Source organism: Podarcis erhardii (assembly GCF_964252035.2).
Source record: "Podarcis erhardii genome assembly, chromosome: 8".
Classification (NCBI taxonomy): Eukaryota; Metazoa; Chordata; class Lepidosauria; order Squamata; family Lacertidae; genus Podarcis; species Podarcis erhardii.
Genome location: NC_138499.1, coordinates 88134245 through 88150242, shown reverse-complemented (window position 1 = coordinate 88150242; position 15998 = coordinate 88134245). Strand labels below are relative to the sequence as shown.

General features: G+C 44.0%; 1 protein-coding gene and 1 pseudogene across 2 annotated transcripts in view; both read left to right on the top strand.

Annotated features, from left to right (window-relative positions):
- LOC309349232 (uncharacterized protein) overlaps positions 1–15998 on the top strand; it is a 94160-nt gene that overhangs the window by 26034 nt on the left and 52128 nt on the right. The gene's annotated exons all lie outside the window — the stretch shown is intronic.
- Positions 1631–4368, top strand: LOC309347832 (protocadherin beta-16 pseudogene; annotated as a pseudogene). The gene has a single exon. The product of its transcript is annotated as a protocadherin beta-16 pseudogene (transcript).

Sequence of the window (15998 nt, the reverse complement as noted above, 5' to 3'; positions counted from 1 at the left end):
TGACTAAAATATTGCTTCCCAGGAACAGCTCGTGTCTAAAATAGATAGGGAGGAGAATGCTCCTGGCCACAATTGTCCCCTGAGAATCAAGCAGGCTGGCTAGTGATGATAGGAGTTGTTGTCCAACAGATCTGGAGGGTATCAGTTTGGCAAAGTGTGTCGGGATCTGCGAGAGGAAGCTGGGAGCTGCAGAATGCATGATCTCCTTGGTTGGCTTCAAAGTTGCAACTGAACTGCCCAAAGGGCCACTTGTCATTCCTGAGCTGCAGTTTGGCCACCCTTGTAGTAGGAAAACATGAAGCGACTCTACCCACATTCTGCCACCTTCAGCAAACACAACATTTTGCTGGTTATCTTTAAATTTCTTATGGAGCATCAAGCATAAAGATTTGTATATTTTTCCCTGTTTCTGAAGTTCAGGTGAGAGTGCCAATCAGAATGTAGCCAAGGCAGCACTTTCCACAAAGAAGAGGGGAGTCTGTGCACCCAGGGGGTCCGTGCGGTAAGCAGAAGCTTTTTAAAAAGAGAGAGAAATGGGGGAGGGGGGATTTCCCCACTCTCCCCCAGTAAAACTGTCCATGACTACACTGCATGCCCTCAGTTGTTGCCATGCCAGAGCTTGCACAGTATATTTCAAAAAGCCACAGCACAGGTGTCTGTCTGGGAAGTGAGAAGTGGAACCCTGAGGAGCCGGGGGGGGGGGACACAATGATATTAAGAAACAGGGGGTGGGAAGCCAATGAGCACCCAGGAGAGGTGATGCAGCCAGAAGAAGCTACCAAGAGTTAGGAGAGAAGGAAGAGAAGATGAAGATGATGAAGATGAAGAAGAAGAGTTTGGACTTGATATCCCACCTTTCACTCCCCTTAAGGTGTCTCAAAGCGGCTAACAATCTCCTTTTCCCTTCCTCCCCCACAACAAACACTCTGTGAGGTGAGTGAGGCTGAGAGACTTCAGAGAAGTGTGACTAGCCCAAGGTCACCCAGCAGCTGCATGTGGAGGAGCGGGGAAGCGAACCCGGTTCACCAGATTACGAGTCCACTGCTCTTAACCACTACACCACACAGGCTCCCTGTCGATGCAGGAATGACAACAGTTGCCAGGCAGGAGGTGGTGGAAAGTGAACAAGAAAGTGGATATGGTAGCTGAGGTGTAGCAGGACATGCTCCACAGCAAACCAAAGAAAAGAAATAGGAGACACAGAAGTGGGTGTGGAAGACTGAGCCAGAGGAGGGAGGAAAAAGACAGCCTGGGAAAGGGGAAATATTTGCTGGAGGCCCAACCTGTATGAATCACATTATGAAAATGCACCTCCTCTCTGAACAACTGTACAGATACCTGCAGCTGAGGATTATGCTTCATGCATCTAATGAGGAAGACTTTAGTCCACAAGGACTCATGCCATAATAAAACTTGTTAGTGTTTAAGGTGCCACAAGACTCAACAGCAGGAAAAGTGACAATCATTAATCAGTACCTCAATGGATTTTGATGTCTATGATAATACGCAAGAAATATATTAAGCATTGCAGACCTACAGAAACATTTATGGGAGATGTACCATGCTTCGAGCACAAGGTGGTGCTATTACACAACACAAAAGAAATAGTCAAGGACCAGAAACTGTTCTCCAGAAGGCCTGTGTCCGCGAGACAAAGGAATCTCAAGGAGAAAGACAGCAGATCTTCATTACAAGCAAATATTTAGAAATTGTGGGTGGAAAAGGCACCATAACAATTTCTAGATTAAAATACAAGATAAAGGATTTGTCTTGCAAACATACACTGGACAACCAACTGTGGCAGTTGTGTTAGAAAGAATCACCCTGCATTTCAGATCTGACTGGAAGTGAGGCTGGGGGAATGGAAATACTTCTCAACCTCAGGCAAGTTATGTTTATTTCCTTATATCTCTGTGCATGTGTAGCAATGTGTGAGTCCTTCCACTATTCAGTTCCAGAGGAAAAGAAAAGTGGGTTTCTGGTGGCAAATGTGCTGAAGGATTTGAGAGTGGATGCAAAGGAGCTGTCTGCTCGGAGAGCCCGGCTGGTTTCTAAGAGCTCCAAGCAGTATTTCCAGCTGGATCCTCATTCTGGGGATGTGACAGTAAAGGATAAAATAGATCGGGAGTCCCTGTGTGGACAGTATGAACCTTGTGTTCTACTCTCTGAAATAGTGCTGGAAAATCCATTGCAGCTACACAGAATTGAAGTTCAGATAGAGGATGTGAATGATAATTCCCCCAAATTCTCTAAAAATCAATTCCTTCTTGAAATACCTGAGCAGACACCTGTGGATATCAGATTCCCTTTGGAAAGTGCAGAAGATACAGACAAAGGAAAAAATGCTGTTCAGAACTACACCCTTAGTCCTAATGAACATTTTAGGCTGAATGTGAAAAGTCACAGTGATGGTAGCAAATATGCAGAACTGGTGTTAGAGAAACTGCTAGACCGTGAGGTGAATCCGCAGATTGCCCTGATTCTGTCAGCAGTTGATGGAGGAATCCCAGAAAGAACTGGAACAGCTCAAATAATCGTTGATGTTCTGGATAACAATGATAACTTGCCTCAGTTTCCACAATCTGAGTACAAAGTGAAACTAAAGGAAAATAGCCCATTGGACACGCTGGTCACCAAAGTGGAAGCCACTGACAGGGATCTTGGTTCCTTCGCACATATCAGTTATTCGTTCGGCCAAGTGCCAGAAAATGTTCTCAGATCATTCAAGTTAAACAAACACTCTGGGGAACTTACTACTGCAGGAACAATTGATTATGAAGAAAATACAAATTATAAGATCAACATTAGAGCTAAAGACGGAGGAGGCCTTTCTGCTTACTGTAAAGTCATTGTAGAGATTGAGGATGAGAACGACAATGCTCCAGAGATTACCATCACATCCATCACCAGTCCCTTACCTGAGGACTCTCCCCCAGACACAGTGGTGGCCCTCTTCAGTGTCACAGACGTGGACTCTGGGGACAGTGGCAGAACTGCCTGCACCACTGAAGTCAACCTGCCATTTGTGCTCAAACCCACGGAGAACAACTATTACCAGCTGGTGACCCAACAGCCACTGGACAGAGAACAAGCCTCTGAGTATAACATCACCATCACAGCCACAGACAGGGGCTCTCCCAGACTCACTTCCACAAGAATACTTCATGTTGAAGTGTCAGATGTCAATGACAACCCTCCAGTGTTTGAAAAGCCATTCTATGAAATGCAGTTAAGAGAAAACAATATTCCTGGTCTTCTGATCAATTCGGTCCATGCTGTTGATCTGGACACAGCGCAGAATGCCAAAGTGACCTACTCGCTTTTGCCTGGGAAGGTCAATGATGGCCCCACATCCTCTTACATCTCCATCAACTCTGAAACAGGGAACCTGTATGCCATCCGGTCTCTGGATTATGAGGAAGTACAAGATTTCCATGTGACGGTGAGGGCTGTGGATTCAGGTTCCCCTCCACTGAGCTCAGAAGTTCCCATCCGCGTTCAGGTCATGGATGAAAATGACAATGCCCCCTTCATCCTCTACCCTCTCCAGAATGGCACTTCCCCCTCAAATGACCTGGTTCCCCGAGGGGCAGAGACTGGCTACCTGGTCACCAAGGTGGTGGCTGTGGACAGGGATTCTGCGCAGAACTCTTGGCTTTCCTACCAGCTGCTGAAGGCCACAGAACCGGGTCTGTTCACGGTGGGGGCCCAGAATGGAGAAGTGACCACCCTCAGGCCGGTCAGCAACCGAGACAGCTTCAAGCAGAATCTGATTGTGGTGGTCCGAGACAACGGCCATCCTCCCCAGTCCACCTCTGCCACGCTCAGAATCCTTCTAGTGGACGGCTTCTCTGACCCTTATCTGAAAAGTGTGGCTCTCCCAAAGGAGGAAACCGTGGAGGAGGAAGACCCCAGCCTGACGATGTATCTGATCATCTGCTTGGCTGCCATCTCAAGCATCTTTCTCATTTCTGTGGTGGCGTTTATTGTAATCAAGTTGCAGAAACGTGAAAAGTTCATAGGAACCTACAACTCTGCAGCCAATTTCCCGGTGGGACCTGATTCCCAGGAGAACTCTGCGGATTCTGGTGCTGGATCTCTATCCCAGGCATACAACTATGAGGTGTGCTTAGCTGGTGGGTCTCTGAACAGCGAGTTCCGGTTTCTCAGGCCCCTGTTTCCTGTTTTCTCTGTGGAGCCTCCTAACACTCAGGTGAATCCAAGGAGGTCCAATGATTCTGAAGGAGTCCCCAGTCATGCGGGTGAAAGTCAACATGGGGTTCAGGTGAGAGTACCATTTGAATGATTTAATTTCAAATATTTCTCCCTCTAGTTTGATAATAATTTTTATTAAATTTTATTTTTACATTTCCAAATAAACATTTAAAATATCCCATGACTTCCCTTCTCCTTCCATGATTCATTTTTTCATATCATACACCCCTGTTTTACTATAAGCATTCAAATAAGTTTTCCACTTTTATCTCCATCAAAAATTATTTACTCTATTGTATTAATCTTAGTGCTGCCAGCATTAGCATTCATTTTTCTTATATTCAGTAAATGTTTTCCACTCTTCTTTAATGTATGTTCGTCTTGCTCTCTTATTCTATGTGCTAAATCTGAACGTTCTGCATTTTCTGTCAACTTGAGTTGCTGATCCTCTTTAGTTGGGACCTTGCTCACTTTCCATTTTGGGGCTAAGAAAGCACAGACCCCAATTGTTGCATACATAAATAACCTTTTCCGACACCTAGGAATATCAGTCAACAAAAAGCGGAATGTAGTTTTAAACATCCCTCCCCCCATTTCTTATAAATCATATATACTTTTACCTTTTTACATGTCCACCACATGTGAAAAAATATTCCCTCCATTTACACTTCCAACATGTATTTGATTCTGATTTATGAATCTTAGCCAATTCGGAGTTTGAAACTCTTCCGATTTCTTTTTTATTCAGTTTTACCTGTTTCCTTGTATTCTGTTATTGTTGTTTCTTTCCTTGCAGAGAGGGTTGTAAATTGTTGTATTAATATTGTGGTTTGATGTGCTATAGAACATCTTCATAACATTTTTAAACCTTCTGTATGGGAGGAGGAAGTATCACACAAAAGCGGAGATGTAGGTTGCTTCCATATGACCTGTTTATTGAATATCCACTCTTATTACTTTTTTAAAAAAAGAAATAAACTTATAAAGGGGGGAAGGGGAGAAATGAGGAAAAATGAACACAGTTGCGTATATAAATTGATATAGTGTTATTATCCTAATCTTTATGTAGATATTAATAGCCTGCTACATTCCCCGTGTGCAGGCCATATGGCACTTGCATCAAGCAATAGTAATCCTACATTTCCCAAGGCATTTTCCTGTTACTTTTGTAATTGCAAAATGTTTGATTGAGGTGGGTGGGAGGGAGATTGTTCCACAAGAGCACCATATGTGCTGTGCATCCTGAATTTCCCAGTATGAAATTGAATCTCATGCACAAGAGTGTAGAAGAACTACTGAAGGTAATGCATTGTTTTGTGATGTCTGCCCTCATTCAAATGGAAAAGAGGCATCTTCCTCGTAATGAAACAGTCTTCTGCTAATAGAGAAACAGTGAATCTGAGCCTTTCCTGTTCAGTGTAATGTGCACTGCATTCAGTGTTATTTACAGAATCTTAGTGGCTTTTCTTTGCTCAGCCACACGGTGGTAGTACAGGCAAAGACATGAACTGGAATTCAGAATTTTGTGAAGGAACTCACAGGAAGCCATGAGCAAAAAGGTGGCTGGAACAAAGGACGGGCGACATTCATATGCGATAAAGAGATAACATAAAGCACAGCAAAGCCATCAACACGGCAGCATCAAATTCCTTTCCACAGCAGCAGAGATTATCACTGGAAGACTGTCAGAAACTTCATCTTTTGGCCAGAGATTCTTGAGCCATGGGAGACGGCTACAGAAAGGAACAAGGTCTGTATTTTTTGCTTTTCCTTTGTCTTCCTGGAGCACTGAGTATTTCACTTCACTATTCTGTGCCTGAAGAAAAGAAAAGGGGGTATTTGGTGGCCAGTGTGCTGGAGGATTTGAAGCTGGGAACAGGGGAGCTCTCTGCTCGCAGAGCCCAGCTGGTTTCTAAGAACACTAAGCAATATTTTCGTATGGATACCAAGACTGGGAATTTGTTGATAAATGATAAAATAGACCGAGAAACATTATGTGGCCAGACTGATCCTTGCTTATTGCAGTCTGAAATTGTGTTGCAAAATCCCTTAAAGATCTTCAGTATTGAAGTCAAGATAGAAGATGTGAATGATAATGTCCCCAAATTCTCTAAAAAGGCATTTGATCTGGAAATTCCTGAGAATGTCCCTCCTAATACTCGTTTCCCCTTGGAATCTGCCCGAGATGAGGACCTGGGAATGAATAACATCCAAAACTACACTCTCAGTCCCAATGAACATTTCATGCTTGGCATGGAGAGCAACAAAAATGGAAGGAAATATGTGGATCTTGTTCTGGAGAAGCCGCTGGACAGGGAGAAGGAGCCACACTTTGAACTGACTCTCACAGCTCTGGATGGAGGGGAACCACAGAGAACAGGCACAGTTCAAATAAATATTGATGTTCTTGACAATAATGACAACTTTCCTCAGTTTACCCAGTCTGAATACAAAGCTAGGTTAAAAGAAAACAGCCCACGGGGTACTCTGGTCTTCAAAGTGGAAGCTACAGATTTGGATTTTGGCTCAAATTCTCAGATCACCTACTCGTTCAACCGGGTACCAGAAGAAATATATGATCTGTTTCACCTAAATGAAATCACAGGGGAAATCACCCTTTCTGGTCAGCTTGATTATGAAAAAGAAACCAGCTATGACATGAACATCAGGGCAACAGATGGAGGGGGTCTCTCAGGTCACTGCAAGGTCCTGGTAGACGTTGAAGACGTGAATGATAATGTCCCTGAAGTGTCTGTCATATCCATCACTAGTCCTTTGGCAGAGGATTCTCCCCTGGAGACACTTGTGGCTCTCTTCAGTGTTGCAGACCAAGACTCCGGAGACAATGGCAGAACATTGTGCTCTGTAGAAGTAAACCTTCCTTTTATGTTAAAACTCACTATGAATAACTATTACCAGCTTGTGGTCCAAAGTCCCTTGGACAGAGAGAAGGTCTCAGAGTATAATATCACCATCACAGCCGCTGACCAGGGCTCTCCCAGGCTCACTTCAACAAGAGTTATTAATGTTCAGATCTCAGATGTCAATGACAACCCTCCAGTATTTGAAAAGTCTTCATGTGAAATGCAGATACGGGAAAACAATATTCCAGGACTGCTCATTGGCTCAGTCCGTGCTGCTGATCTGGACACCGAGAAGAATGCCAAGGTCACCTACTCCCTTTTGCCTGGAAAGGTCACTGATGGCCTTGTGGCCTCTTACATCTCAGTCAACTCTGAAAGTGGAAATCTGTATGCCCTCCGATCTCTGGATTATGAGCAGACCAAAGATTTCAAAGTGACAGTGAGGGCTACAGATGGAGGGTCTCCTCCCCTCAGCTCAGAAGTTACTGTCCGAGTCGTAATCCTAGACGAAAACGACAACGCTCCCTTCTTCCTCTACCCTCTTCAGAACAGCACATCCCCCTGCAATGAGCTGGTGCCCAAGTCGGTGGAGGCCGGCTACCTGGTCACCAAGGTGGTGGCTGTGGATGGAGATTCTGGCCAGAACTCGTGGCTTTCCTATGAGCTGCTGAAGGCCACAGACCCTGGTCTTTTCAGCATAGGAGCCCAGAATGGGGAAGTGAGAACCAGGAGAGTCCTGAGCGAGCGAGACACCAGCAAGCAGAGACTCCTGATAGTGGTCAGGGACAACGGGCTCCCTCCCCAGAGCAGCACTGCCATGCTCCATGTCCTTCCCGTGGGTGGCTTTTCGGATCCTTATATGAAGGCTGTGGAGGTCAGTAAAGAGGAGCACGAAGAAGATGGGAGCTTGACCTTGTACTTGGTGATCTGCCTGGCTGCCGTCTCCTTTGTGTTCCTTGTTTGCATTGTTTCCTTTGCTGCCATCAAGATCTGCAGGAGGGATCCCAGGGAAAGTTTTATCGCTGCCCCTCCTCACTTCCCACCTGCCAGACCCGACATCCCAGAGAACTGTGGCGATTCTCAGAGCGGGTCTCTTTCCAGGAGCTACCACTACGATGTTTGCTTAACCGGGGGGTCCTTGAGCAGCGAGTTCAGGTTCCTCAGGCCCCTCATTCCTGTTTTTTCTGTGGGGAACCCAAACCTCAATGTGAACCAGACCCCTCCTTCTGCTTCCCAAGATATTCCTAATCTGGTGGAAGAAAAAGAATCAGAGAAAAAGGTGAATAATTTCCTGTGCCCTACTCCAGTTAGTTTCTTTGCTTGGTAATTAGGCATATCAGACGTTCTTGTATTGCTTTTGAAATTTATTGACAATATATTTTGACATTTCAGAGCATGCTTCAGTTTAAAAATGATCTGTTTATTTCAAGTTCATGTGAAACTTTTTTTCTCATTTCCCTCTGTCTTCATCGCTGGTCCATCCTCTCCATCTGATATTTCCTCTCTCCTCCTCTCTTCTTCCACCCTTCCATTTCTCAGGCAGGCCACCTCTTCCCAGCCCATTGTTGAGTTCAGATTCTTTCCTTCAGCCCTCCTGCTATTTAGGTCCTCTGACTTTGGACTTTCTGCATTTTAAAACTCGCTCAGAACATCATAGCCACTGCAGATACACCAATGTGTCCCAGAATATACCTCCAAGGTGTGGACGACATACCTGTAGCTGCAGCTGCTGAAGTACGTGTACACGGGAGCCCTGATTAGAGCAGGCTTCCCAGTTATATACATGGCATTATTTAGAGGGTCTTCTTGCTGGTGGCACCCCACCTGTGGAATTGCCTTCCAAGGGAGGATCACTGAGTACCCTTTTCAGTGTTTTGTTGTTGTTTAGTTGTTTAGTTGAGTCCGACTCTTCGTGACCCCATGGACCAGAGCATGCCAGGCACTCCTGTCTTTCACTGCTTCCCGCAGTTTGGTCAAACTCATGCTGGTAGCTTTCTGTGTATTTTAATGAGTCAAACCATTGGTCCAGGTATCTTTTCTTTTCTTTTTTAAATATAATTTTTATTAACAGGCCAATCAAATCACATTAATTCCAAATCACATTAGTTCCAAATTATACAGACAGATATTTAAATTTTTGTTGCGGGTACCCATACTTCAAGCTCTGAAAGGGATCCAAACTTCACTCTTGCTGCTGCTTTAATTAAACAGTTCTATCCAGTTCTGTCCAGATAGTCTCTTTGTTATTTTCCTCATCTTCTTGTTGTTATCATATATTCCTTTCTTTGTGATCTCTGATAATCTTCACAAGCGGGTTGAAAACAAACATATCCAGTGTGGGTTTTGCACTCTCCAAGAGTCATATCACATAAAGGACAGACACCATTTCCACACCTCTGTAAAGAACATTCCCACAGTCTGTCCGTTGATTTCCACAGGCTTGCTAATCTATATCTCAGTGGGCCCTGCCAGGTCAAGATCACATTCCGATAACCATACATTCACATTCCAATGACCCTGGTCCTCCTCCCCCTCGTCCTCCTATGGGCAAGCCTGTCTTAACGAAACTCCATTTATAACTGCGTCATAAAACTTTCTTTCCATCCCCGATGTTTCCACCAGTCCTCTCTTTGATCAGTAATTCATTTCCACACAGTTCTTAACTCCTGCTTGTGATTAGTAATTTGCAACGATTCTTCTCTCTGGAGGGGAGGGTTATTGGTACTCACATAAGACAAAAAAAGTTTTTTCCTCCCCCCCTTTTTGTTTCACTCCAACATACCAATCTTTTAATGATGATTCTTCACTTGATTTATTTGTCCAGCCCGTCGCTCCGCTCGCAGAGATCCCATTAATCAGCAGTCTTTACTCCCGATCTTCACTTGATGTATGTGCATTAGCTTCTTTCCAATTATATATTTCCAATTATATATTTCGAGCTAATGCGAACCAGTGCACGATTAGAGACAGCGTCAGGGAGAGCCGACCTCACCCAAGGGCTTTGTGCCAAGTTTCCTCACCCCCTTCTTTCAAATCTGGGGGTGAATTATGGACACAGCTGGCAAGGCAATCCCCCCATTCCCTTGGGGGAGCAAGGGAGGCTGCATACTCCCATATCAGCCTCTTAATTACCTCATGTGGTTGGAGAGATGTTATTGTCGGCCATTTTCCAATGCACCTCCTGGTGGCCCCCAGTCCAGGTATCTTTTCAGACCTACTTGAGGATGCCAGGGTTTGAAGCTTGCATGCTTTGTATGCAGAGCAGTTTTTTTTACCACTGAACAACATGCCCTTTGATGTAAGATTAAGGTTCTGCTGTTTATAGTTGCAAAATGGTGCAACAGACTGAATTGAAACCTGGCATTGTAAAGAAGTACCTTTGAGGATGGTCCATACCAAACCTAGGATAAAAATGATAAGGAATGGCTTGTTGTGAATGAGTTGGTTGTGTAATGAGGTACTTTGGTGGCAAATTGGCAGGTGCTCTGCATTTTCTTAAATGTAAATCACTGTGGGGGCTTTGTCTGGAAAGATTTCTCTTTTGGATTGTATCTTTTGCCCAATGGTTTGTTGTCTTAGGTCAATGGGAAAGTCTAGTATGTGCTTTAATGGTAGTGAAACATATTCATAGTTCTTATTTAAAATGCTTTTTTGGCCACTGTTAGCCACCCTGAAAAAGATGGCCAAACGGAGAGGCTTTTGTGCAGTTTGCAAGTGAGTTTCAGTTGAAGACACTGACAGAGTGTGGCTGAGTGAGGGACAGAAAAGCGAAGGGGGGAGGAGATGAAAACGTGCTATATGTTCATAGCTGTGGCAACTTAGTCAAGGCTGATTTGGCTGAATCACATCCCACCATTATAATGAGAAATGAGGAGTGGAGGCATTAAGTTCTATGGCTTATACTTTGAAACTTGGCAACATATTTTTTGTATAGTGCTTCCTGCAAGTGCAGGACATGATTAGACATGGTTAAGATTGTGCTGTAAGATCTACTGAACAGAGCACTCAGCCGTGCACAGACCCTGTAACCTGAGTTCCCACCAGACTGATGTCAGATCAAGCACATCAGAAGTCTTTACCACTGCTTGGAAGAGACTCTTGCTGTTCCCTGCAATCTCCATACCCTCGACACAAATTAAAGAAGCAACTTGGTCCTATCCCCCGAGCCAACAAGCATGTGCTAGAGAACCCAGAAGTGGGGAAGAGGGTTGGTGGCAACTACATAAGTATGTCTAGGCAGCATCTTTGGACCACAGCATATGATGATGACTAGGGCTGCAATCCTAACCCCACTTACCTAGGAATAAGCACCATTCAATTGAATAGTACTTTCCTCTAAAAGAGATAGAAAAAGATTCTCCTGGTCACAGCAACCACCTGAGACTTAAGTAGTATTGTCTCCAGTTGTATTGCCAACCTCCAAAAATGCCATTGAGGGTAATCAGCTGTCATACATCATAAATCAATTCCACGGGTGCATGTTGAGATGTTCAGGATGGAACTGAAGTTTGTTCTCTTCCTACATGATTCTTTAAATGATATTTCATTGGAACAAATATCATGTCCTTTAAACAACTTCCACACCACATGATGGATCACGAAGTATTTAGAAACTTGTCTCTCATTGTGTTGTACAAGATCTGTATTATCTTAGGTTATGAAATTTATACATAAAGTATAAATATCAATATAAACATCTACATTAAGTATATTTATTATGGCCACTGTCCTACTGTATTTCTACCCATGGGTGATCGGAGTGTCATGTGTTGACTGAACTGTGTGTGTGCAGATATGCCAGGTGTCACAAGGTGGGAGACCCAACTGACTGGGGATAAGATCCGACACAGAAGTTCCTCTCTGGGCCCCAGCTATAGAGAACGTTCAGCTGGGAAAGAGGGGACTAGAGAAAGAATGTCCCATGGGGAAGGGAAGCAAGAGAGAGAAAGAATAGCGTATTTTTGTGGGGGGCACTGAGCTGTTTTACTAATCTGTACAACATTTTATACTAGGCTCCTACTCGTATATATCACATTAGGAAGATGGAACCCAGTTCAATGAGTAGAAAGTAACAGTGACTCTTCCTCACATGCCCATGTTTATAGATGAATGTGAACTTTATATTGAACTGCACATATTCATCTTCTGTGAGGAAGTGAAAGGACAGAATGGCCAGGGAAACCTTAATAATACAGAATGCTAGCATGTCTGGAAGGGCATGTGTGTGTGGCCAGTGCTGGATGAACGTATAAGATAAACAAGCTATAGCTTAGGGCCCCACTCTCTTGGGGGCCCTAAAAAAATTAAAGAAAAAAACCCTGGATGTACATTTCCAAAATATAAGATAAAAAAACAAATAAAATAAAACCTACATATAGCAACAGTGTTTTGTGTTGTGTAGGCTCCTATGATACTTATTAGGTCCATGAATCACCATATAGCATATATTCAACACAAAAAAACAGCTACAATTTATTGTTGACAAAAGACAGCTGGACATATAAAGGGCCCATTACCTTCAGTAGCTTAGGGCATAAACAAACCTTAATCCAGACCTGTGTGTGGCGTATGCTTTAGAGAAAGAGGTGCAGTTGCCCGTAGGACATGCCATTTGTTCTAAGGAAATGCCCTTTGAAGAATCAAGGAGGAAAAGAACATTTACAGATGAACCCAAACTTGATATTGAAATTAGTATATTCATGAATCCGTCATCAAGGCTGGGAACTCTCCTTCATTCAAAGCTTCTCTTTCCCCTTTTAGAAGATAGACTGTTTTTATTTATTTATTTTTACATTAATAATGTAAAAGTTGTACAAAGTGGGCTACATAATTCTCCTGTTCCCCATTTTACCCTCCCAGCAGCCCTGTGGGGTACTGTAGGTTAGGCTGTAATGGAGGGTTTGGGGAACAAACATTGGGAGGTTTCAGCAGCCTAAGAAATATAAAACATGACACAATAATTTTGGGAGCAGGAAGAAGGTTCCAAGGATTGTATTCAACTAAGTGTAACTCAAAGAGATCAGTGGATGTAAATAATAATAATAATAATAATAATAATAATAATAATAATAATAAAAATCATGCCCATTGATTTCAGTGCCTATACACTGTGAATGACTTAGATGGAAACAATTCATACAACCCATATTGTGTCTGTAGCAGTTCATGAAAGTAAAATACGGTATGGTGATAATACTATAATTCCTCACCAGATCACCATCATCAAAAGAAAAAAAACATGTTTTATTTCATATCTCAGATTCTAAAGATGCTAGAGACTCTTAAAAAAAAGAAAGCTGGGAATATGGGGTGTATGGTCCATTGGGGTGGCTGTTCTCTTGCATCTCCACATGGATGCTCATATTCTGGGAAATCTTTTGTTTTTTGTAACGCCATAACATAGTCCAAACACAAGGTGGTGGTATTGCACAAGATAAAAGAAGGAAATTGGGGAGCAGCAGTTTCTCTCCTCAAGAGCTGAAGCCATTAGACAAAGGAATCAGCACAGGAAAAAGAGCAGATCCCTATTGCAAGCCAGTCTTCAGAAATTCAGTAGGAATAAGCAGGACACAGTGTCACATTCAGAAGAAAAATACAGTTAAGAAGATACACGCCTTGGAATTGAGAAGAGGACAATGGCTTGCATTTCAGGAGGAGAGGCTGGGAGAATGGAAATGCACCTCAAGATCAGGCAAGTTTGGTCTTTTTCCCTGTATCTCTGTGCATGCATAGCAATGTGTGAGTCCTTGCTCTATTCAGTGCCAGAGGAGGAGGAAAGTGGGTCTCTGGTAGCGAATGTGCTAAAAGATTTGAGAGTGGATGCAAAGGAGCTGTCTGCTCGGAAAGCCCGGCTGGTTTCTAAGAGCTCCAAGCAGTATTTCCAGCTGGATCCTCATTCTGGGGATGTGACAGTAAAGGATAAAATAGATCGGGAGTCCCTGTGTGGTCAGAATGAACCATGTATTCTACTGTCTGAAATTGTGCTGGAAAAGCCATTGCAGCTACACAGAATTGAAGTTCAGATAGAGGACGTGAATGATAATTCCCCCAAGTTCTCTAAAGATCAATTCCTTCTTGAAATACCTGAGCATACTCCTGTGGATATCAGATTCCCTTTGGAAAGTGCAGAAGATACAGACAAAGGAATAAATACTGTTCAGAACTACACCCTTAGTCCTAATGAACATTTTAGGCTGGATGTGCAAAGTCACAGTGATGGTAGCAAATATGCAGAACTGGTGTTAGAGAAACCGCTAGACCATGAGGTGAATCCACACATTTATCTTATTCTGTCAGCAGTTGATGGAGGAATCCCAAAAAGAACTGGAACAGTCCAGATTATTATTGATGTTCTGGATGCTAATGATAATTTGCCTCAGTTTCCACAATCTGAGTACAAAGTGAAGCTAATGGAAAATAGCCCATTGGATACTCTGGTCACCAAAGTTGAAGCCACTGACAGGGATCTTGGTACCAATGCTCACATTACTTATTCTTTCAGCCAAGTGCCAGAAAATGTCATCAGATCATTCAAGTTAAATAAATATTCCGGGGAGCTTTCTACTGCAGGAACAATTGATTATGAAGAAAATACAAATTATAAGATCAACATAAGAGCTACAGACGGAGGAGGCCTTTCTGCTTACTGTAAAGTCATTGTAGAGATTGAGGATGAGAACGACAATGCTCCAGAGATTACCATCACTTCCATCACCAGTCCCTTACCTGAGGACTCTCCCCCAGACACAGTGGTGGCCCTTTTCAGTGTCACAGATGTGGACTCTGGAGACAGTGGCAGAACTGCCTGCACCACTGAAGTCAACCTGCCATTTGTGCTCAAACCCACCGAGAACAACTACTACCAGCTGGTGACCCAACAACCATTGGACAGAGAACAAGCCTCTGAGTATAATATTACCATCACAGCCACGGACAGGGGCTCCCCTAGACTCACTTCCACAAGAATACTTCATGTTGAAGTGTCAGATGTCAATGACAACCCCCCAGTGTTTGAAAAGCCATTCTATGAAATGCAGTTAAGAGAAAACAATATTCCAGGTCTTCTGATCAATTCGGTCCATGCTGTTGATCTGGACACAGCGCAGAATGCCAAGGTGACCTACTCGCTTTTGCCTGGGAAGGTCAATGATGGCCCCACATCCTCTTACATCTCCATCAACTCTGAAACGGGGAACCTGTATGCCATCCGGTCTCTGGATTATGAGGAAGTACAAGATTTCCATGTGACGGTGAGGGCTGTGGATTCAGGTTCCCCTCCACTGAGCTCAGAAGTTCCCATCCGTGTTCAGGTCATGGATGAAAATGACAATGCCCCCTTCATCCTCTACCCTCTCCAGAATGGCACTTCCCCCTCAAATGACCTGGTTCCCCGAGGGGCAGAGACTGGCTACCTGGTCACCAAGGTGGTGGCTGTGGACAGGGATTCTGGCCAGAACTCTTGGCTTTCCTACCAGCTGCTGAAGGCCACAGAGCCGGGTCTGTTCACGGTGGGGGCCCAGAATGGAGAAGTGACCACCCTGAGGCCGGTCAGCAACCGAGACAGCTTCAAGCAGAATCTGATTGTGGTGGTCCGAGACAACGGCCATCCTCCCCAGTCCACCTCTGCCACGCTCAGAATCCTTCTAGTGGACGGCTTCTCTGACCCTTATCTGAAAAGTGTGGCTCTCCCAAAGGAGGAAACCGTGGAGGAGGAAGACCCCAGCCTGACGATGTATCTGATCATCTGCTTGGCTGCCATCTCAAGCATCTTTCTCATTTCTGTGGTGGCGTTTGTTGTAATCAAGTTGCAGAAACGTGAAAAGTTCATAGGAACCTACAACTCTGCAGCCAATTTCCCGGTGGGACCTGATTCCCCGGAGATCTCTGCGGATCCTGGTGCTGAATCTCTATCCCAGGCTT